This window comes from Anas platyrhynchos, chromosome 7 (genome assembly GCF_047663525.1).
Source record: "Anas platyrhynchos isolate ZD024472 breed Pekin duck chromosome 7, IASCAAS_PekinDuck_T2T, whole genome shotgun sequence".
Lineage (NCBI taxonomy): Eukaryota > Metazoa > Chordata > Aves > Anseriformes > Anatidae > Anas > Anas platyrhynchos.
In genome coordinates, this window is record NC_092593.1 from 25071098 (window position 1) to 25079303 (window position 8206).

The 8206-nt window shown below is 36.5% G+C and overlaps 1 long non-coding RNA gene across 3 annotated transcripts in view; it reads right to left on the reverse strand.

Moving 5' to 3' along the window:
* The window catches only part of LOC106020349 (uncharacterized), a 190958-nt gene extending 184983 nt beyond the window's left edge, over positions 1-5975 (reverse strand). For 2 of the 3 annotated variants that reach the window (XR_011810693.1, XR_011810690.1), the window contains exon 1: positions 5849-5968. This is a non-coding gene — a long non-coding RNA (uncharacterized lncRNA). Of the gene's footprint in view, positions 1-5848 lie in introns of all 3 variants that reach the window. The other variant, XR_011810695.1, reaches the window with a different exon arrangement.
* Positions 5976-8206: the final 2231 nt, after the last annotated feature.

Sequence of the window (8206 nt, forward strand, 5' to 3'; positions counted from 1 at the left end):
CAAATTATAGAAACTATAACAAGCCTTCACATTAAAATTTAAATAGGATTAAGAGTCTGAAACTCTTTATAAAGTAGATATCATAGGCCTGATTCATTCTGATATGGTGCGAGCTTAGCACAGACACAGAAGGGAGGTATCTCCTACTTTCTTTATTTTGAGACAGCTTGGAATAGGTTTAGCTGTTGGCATAAATTTAAAGAGGACTGAGACTGCCCTAACCTGTATACTGGAGACAGTCTTTGATGTACCAAGGTCATATAATGAGATCTTCCTAAAAGGCACCACAGAGCAAGAAAGCATGCTCTCTGCCTGCACTTACTGTTGTATTCCTCGGGGGTACTTTGGATCCTTTTAAACAGGCAATGTACCTCCTATATATCTATTCCAACAGAGGAATCACCATAAAAATACCTGCAGATACACACAAACTGAGAGGTTATTCTGATCGACTTGATGTATTTGATTTATGTAATCATCTTATCCCATTCACATTACTCCTGGTAATAACTTCTCAGAGCATGTTTCATATTAAGCAGCATTTGTCATAAGCAGATTTTAGATCTGTAATTAAAACATTTGCTTCCACAACATATTTATATTCTGCTCATCCATTCAGAATAAAAAACACGGCTTACTTGACCAAGTACCAATAGGTAAGGAAGCTCAGCTTTCAGATGCACATGCTACCTTGCAATTAAAGGAAATAATAATATATAAAAAAAGATGAAAAAAGCAAAGAGTAAAATAAATGAAATTAGTTCATGTAGGTGGTACATGAAAGAGGAACCTCAATTCATCTTATAAATTATTCATGGTGAATTATTCACTTGACTCATATAGAGATAAAGAAGCTGCTGTTTTATACTGTAAAATCTACTCAGACTTAAAACTTCTGTTAATATAAAGTAATGCATGTTTACAGTTAGAGGTGTACTTTTAAATAATCTTTGTGAAATCTGAGTTTGACTGAAGACATTTATTAGGTGTGCACTGCATTCCTGGATACAAGCAATCACACGGAAAGTGCACAAATGAAATACATATTTCTAAGTGCACCTAACTTTGTGACTCACAAGATCACTCATTCTTTTGGGAAATGAAGCAAATAAGAGAAGTCCAATACACTCTAAGGACATTCCTTGAGATTTCTGATTTGCATTGCAGGACCACAGCCACCTCTGAATGTATGACAGCAGACTTTTAAAGCTGTTTTGTTTGGTTGGTTTTGTTTTGTGTTTGTAGTTTGTTCTTTTCTAGTACTTATCATTTCAGAATTATAAAATCTTTTTACTAAATTATGGAAAGCTGAAGCCCTGATCCTCCCAATGCTTTAACCATACTAACAACGTTACTGTGAATGTTCCTACCAAATTATTGCTGTAGTGCAGATGAGAGATATTATATGTCCACCTGCACATTTGCAGCCTCCAAAATACTGAAAGGAAATTCTCAGTTAATCAAGGCCAGCCATTCAACACTGAAACTTTACTGTAAATTAATGCCCTACAGAAACAGAGTTCCACGTTTGAAACAGTCCTAGTATTAGTAGAAAGCTCTTCCAGAATCTCTCTAGTATGAGACTTAGAAACATTTTCTCCTATTTTCTGTTCTATATTTCATAGAATCATAGAATATCCTGAGTTGGAAGGGACCCTTAAGGATCATCAAGTCCATTTATTCACGTTTGTATCATTTTTCCTGCTTCAGCATGTTAGAACTAGGACCAAACTTGAAGATGCTCTGAGTTTGATTAATACCTCACTTTCTTATCTGAGATCCAAGGTAACACATCTCACGCTTGACTAAACACCACTCTATCGTATGAAAAGTCACCTCCAATAAATAACATCCTTTGCTGATTAAACATAACTTTGCTAAATGAGAGAACTGAGGTACTCTGCATATTCAGAAGCCTGTTCTGTAACAGCATGAACAAGAAAGCTGTAATACCCACGTTACCTCTATACTTTACACACTAACTAGTTTCCATGGTGATTTCATATTTCAGGTCAAATACTATTGCTAGACAAACTGGATAGCAGGTAAAAGATGACTAGATGCTAGTGTGATACAGAACATCACAGCCTTACCCTAGTGATGACAGCAGTAAAGTCCTCTGGACTTACAAGATCAGCATTGGTTTGGGTCTTTCCCAGAAAGCTGCTGGCCCATGGCTTCAGCACTAAGAAGTCATCGTTTAACTTCCTTCCTGCAGCCAGCTTGAATGCCAATATAAATTGCTGGGCATGTTACAGGATTCATTTGGTCCAGCTGACTAGAGCAGGCTATAGCTACCCCTAGCAGCTACCTTCTGCCCACACTACACCATGCATAACATTACCCATGGTCTGCTGCCAGACTTGTGCTAACAGAACATCCATCTTACATTTAGGGACAGAAGCTTTAAATCCAGATTTTTTATGAAACAAGGGAGCAAGATAAACTCTTGTAGTTTACTGTTTAAAATCAAATCTGTATATGCAATAAGCTTAAAAACAATGGTGGTTAAATTGAGGTGCCAGAGTTATTTAAAATTGCTCAGTGACTTTGAAATTCATTTTTATTTGTTTGTTTGTTTTCTTAAGATGGTTGGTTTATTTTTTTAAGCAGGTTCTTTTCTGTCATCACTGCTGTTTTTAACTGTTGAGATTAAGACCAATATAAACTCTAGCCATATAAAGTCAGGCTTCATTCCAACTGATTGTCAAGAAGAAGATTGTTAAATTGATGCAAAAGAAACCTGATGTACACAAAGTTGTGGCTGAACTCCCTCAACAGGGGGAGGGATATTCCATTCAGTGCCTTGGATTTTGTTGGCTTTTTTGTAGTAATTCAGATTTTGTTTAGAAGATAATTCCTAACTTCAATTTATGAATAACTGCAAGACATAAGATCATTTTTTGTATAATTCATTAATATGAATATGTTTTAATATCATTCATAGAAGTCAGAGCACTGATTATTTTCAAGGTAACAGTATGAATCAGTAAGATGATAATCAGCAAGTTGTGTGTGCTATTGTACTAATTCATTACTGCCTCAAATTTTAGTAGAGATATAATCCAAAAGTCCTAAGCATATGGCCACTATCTTTAAACAACAGCTTTCCTTAAAATTATGCTTTTGTATATAGAAACGGTAATTAGAATGTTTAGCACAGAGTTGTTATTACAAAATTAAATCACAGAAAATAAATTCAGAAAAGCCTGAGAGTCTAGCCTTGAACAATAAGCAGTTAGCCTTCAGTTAAATCATTTTGGGAAAATTATTTATCAAATCTAGTTTTCAGCTTTGCTGCCTGGTGTTATATCTGCCCCTTTTTTCAATGTGAGCGTGGGCTGATAGCAGTATCTTATTCAAGGTCATACATCTCCAAAGACTTGAATTGTTTAAAAGAAGACTTGGATTGACAAAGGACATTAAGTTTATTGAAATTACTCTACAATGCATTTAAGATTATTTGTAAGATTCTGTAAGACATGCACATGCCTAGCAATACATGTATGTCTCTCATTAAAAGGTATTTAATTTGTCACTGAAGCTAACATTTGAATATTCTTTTGAGAAATATAAAAAACTGCTATAAATCTTTTCCTAGAAATAAATTAAAGAATGCCAAGCAACGTCATTCCTGTTGTGTTTTTAAACCAAAACTTCTATCTAGGGGTGATGGGAAAGTTAGCAAGCACTTATTACTCAACAGAAGAATAATTACTTTTGCTGCTGTGAGAGGGAATGGATATTTATATCTGGAAAATAGCTATTGCAACTACTTTCTAAAATGCTTCATAATTACACAGCAGCACTGCACACTGCAGAGTTGTTTCCATGCTAAACATCACTTTGGACATGCTTAAATTTTACAGGAGTGAAAACAAGCATGCATTTTTCTCTAGAGGACCGTGTTGTGGGAATATTCATGTTACAAATCTGACACATAAAGTCATATGCTCTGCCTGCCTGCTGGAAACTGAACTTGTGTCCAAGGTCTGAAATTCATTATGTATTAATTACAGCTTTGTGTTTACGTATGGAATAACAGGCTATCTCGTACTTAAATTTTAGTCAAGAAAAATCTGGGAATGTGAAAAAATGACATTGTGTGTTCCTTTTCCAGGAGGCAGAAATGCAATACAACACATGCAAGTTAATCTGCATTTGAACTCTGGCAGATGTTGGACTGTGTATTAAGTGTGCATGATGCTTACTCAATTATTATTTTGTGTAAAGAAAGAATACAGCAAACAGTGCAAAGAATAGTGCACAAAATCCAAACTTTGCAGCTTCTTACAGCTGAAAAGGAGTCTTTAAAAGACCTTCCTACCAATTTTCTAGGGAAAATACAGACAACTAAAACTGTGGAATATACGTGTGGAATAGCTAAGCCTTCTTTGTATTATTGTGACAACATTTTCTTTATGGTTCTATAGCCCTTTGTTGAGAGCAGAAGCTTTTAAAAGTGATTGCATACAGACAATTAGTTTTGCAGGAAGCCAATCTGGTCAGCTCCTGCCTTACCAAAGCAAACTTCAGTCCTTGACACAGAAATGGTATTAAAGCATTCAGATCCATCTCAGGAGTATTAGCTGCAGGTTGTCTGCAAACTTCCTCTGAGAGGCTGTGTACCTTGGATCATGCTATGAGGGACCAGAGGCTTTAATGCATGTTTTGAGTTTTTGGTCAGGATACCTGTCTTTTCAATCCTTCTCTGTACCCATTTCATCCATGAAACCCCAAAACAGAAAATTTTCAATATGTGGGCTAGGCTGGACATATAACTGGTGCAGAAATCAGAGCTAACCACAATAACTAGACATGGTCTCAGGAAGTGACCTCAGGCTGAGAACTTCAAGGACTCACACAAAGCTTTTCAGCTGCTGGTCCCTACTGTCAGTGCAACACCTAACGCCTTGAAGCAACTTTTTCTCCTTCTCTGGCAAATGCTGGTAAAAGGGAGAGCTGCGCAATAGCACCACAAATTAAAAAAAAAAATCCAGAATAGGTGTTTTTATAATCTGCCCTAGACTTCAGGCCTAGATTAGTTCAGAAGCTGCATTTCTTGCACTTTCAATGAATGCTGAATATAACACTTCCTATGGTTCTTGCTGTGAAACAGCAGTATGGATAAAACATCACCATTATAAAACTCAGTGGTACCACCATATTTTTCGTTGCTACCATCTAGCCACCCTTCTGGCAAAGCTTAGAAAGCATTTACAGAATAAACCTACTAAAACATTGCCATAAACTGTATTCTAATGAACAATTTAAAGGTATTTATTGTTGTAAATAAAATGCAGCATCTGAAAGGATATTCCTCTGAGTGACTGCTGAAAATCCATTATCTGTAACATGTACAGCAGAAATTGCACATTCATGCTCGTCATAGCATCAGGGGCCTCAGAAGAATCTATTCGGCTCAGTGACCTATTATTTACGCTATTTGATTTTATGCAGCCAATGCTTTTTCTTCTTCTTCTTCTTTTGGATAAAACTCATCTTAAAACATTTTAACTCTTTTAAGGAAAATGGGAATATACTCAGCACAGTTGTTTATCACCCTAAAAATATTATAGCACAAATTATCCAAGCTGAATTGCAAAGAAAAAAACAAACACTTGAAATGGAAACATTAAAGGCCACAGTTTTCAGACACAGCAGCACCTGAAAACACAGAGGTAACTTAAGGAATTTTAGAAGTCCCCACACATGCATTCAACCCATATTTCTGTCAGTATAAGCGTTGTGCTGGACACATCTGCTTCCCTCTTTATGTTTTGGTTCCCCCATTCCTTCATTTGCCTGCATAAAAATAGCCAATATAGAAAACAGGGAGATCTCTTACACCCTCCTCCTCTGCAGTTTCTGCAGCCCTTCTTCGTGAAGTCAGTGGTTGGTGTGGATGTGAGCAGACTCAGCCCTGGGCTGCTCTGAAGGGGCAGCGGGCTGGCTGTGCAAAGCGCTGTCAGTCTGGCAGTGTTTCTTGATCAGCTGTGCACAGAAGCAGCTCGTCCTCTGACAGCCAGTGGCTCTGCGGGGTTTGTTGACTGTGGCTGCTGGGGGAAAAAAAATCACCCCAAATAGTCACTGCTTTGGCTGCAGTCATGTTGGAAGGAGCCCATTTATTCCTCTGCTCTCTCCCTCTGAGTCTGGTAACATGCAGCTTAGAGAAGTACTGTGCCTATACAATGGATGTGTGCTTGTTAGTGTTTATTAGGCTGAATGCAGAATAGTTTTGTTGGCAGTGTACTGTACTGAATATGGATGGAGTACTGCAATGGTATCAGTGAAGTTGTCTTTGCTGCTGACTGCTTTCCATTACCTAAGGTAAGACCATTCACAGTTCAAAGCTCTTTCTTCAGCAATCTTTCGGGGCCAGGATTATGGAGGCACTTATGTGCCCACTTAAAATCATATAGGAAATATGTCTAATTTTTTTTCATAGTTGGGCAATTAATGACACCACAAGAAATCTACTTTAATGTTTAGTGCTTTATAGCTGTATATAGCAGTAAGACAAGATATGCACCACACCACTTAGACTTTCATTTTCTTAAAGCACAATCCTCAAAACTGTGTAACCAATAAATAAATTTGTCAGCGGCTGTGAGCATACACAAGGAGAGATTAATAGTGAAAGAGAGAAAAAGAGGTTGCAAAGGGATTTAAGGAAGGAGAATCTCAACAGGGATACAGAAACATAGACACACCATTAAAATTTCCTTTTAAAATGGTAATAAATGATAACAAGTATAAAAGCGCTCTAAGGAAACAATGCAAATGTTAAGAACAAAGTAGCAGCTAACCTTCAGGTTTTGGATTAACGTGCTAAAATTCAACAAAGCCTGTGAATGCCATCAACTCCAATCTCTGTTCTTTCCCTTTCTCCAGGTCCACATTGCATAGGACAACGTAATGCTCGAGCTAAGAGGCTTAAGTATTGGCTTTTACACAATGTTACCACTTTTCTGTCATTGGGACTACAGCTATGACTATTGCTACTACTAGTGAAGAAATAAAAGTTCAGATTTTGCTAAACACATTGAAGCACTTAAGAAGAAAATTGAGACAATTGAACAACAGCAACAAAATTAAAATTTTCTCCCAGGGAACGTTACAGAAAAATCTATCAAAATTCAGCAAAGAGCAACACTTTATAAACAGATGACATGCAATTTGATGGATATGACAGAAGAATGGACTGATAAAGCAGAAAGTTCAGAAATGAGAAATATATTTTTGTTCAGCTAAAAAACAATTTCTTATAGGAACATGGGGAGTACTAGAACAGAATTATTCACAATTTTTCCCAAAGAGAAGAAAAAGTATTTTAAAATAAAAGTCCAGGCAAGAAAATAAAAAAGTTGTCTCCACTGATGGTATTTAAGGTTTTTTGTAACTAAATTTCAAAGCACTGTTTAGAGAGTGATCATCACTATCATCTTCATTTTATAGGCATGGAAATTGCTATACATGATCTGAACAAGTAGATTACAAAAAAAATATATCCAAGAAATTGCTACCATTGAAGAACAGATTGTGTAACCAGCAGGCAAATTGATATAAAGGAGAGAGAGAGTGCACACAGAAGTCATACTAAGCAGCCCCCGTGGTTGCTGTTCATCTATTATCCTATGTACATACAATGAACTCTCTTAGAGCAAAAAGGTAGCCAGACTAATCTGTATCTGTTTCTCTCATTGCACAGAATTACTTTCCTTTATTTGATAAAACAGATTTAAATTACTGCTACATTCTCAGATTATGTTTCTCTGGCCTACTTTATCAAATACATTGGCTAAATCTGTGTCAGATGGCAATTTTGCCTGCTTGGATTTACTGTAACTGTCAGACATATAGGCCATTTCACTAGAGCATCTCTAAGTATGTAGCACCATTTCAAATGCCCAAATAGCTGTCAAGTGCACAAAAGATGTATTTTCAGTTCAGCAAACTTGCTACCATCACTTCTGCTTTCTGTTTATTATGCGAACCCAACAGCATTCAGTATTTCTGTACTGTTGATAATTGCTAATTATGGAAGGAAAAGTTATCTGATTGTCAGCCATAGAATCAAATGAATTGAAAACATTCCATCAAGAATTTAACAAAAGTGTAGGAAAAAGACTGACTAAAAATAACAATGAGCATGTTCTCTGCATTGAAAGATCATTGGCAGAAGTAAATCACACAGAATTCAGAT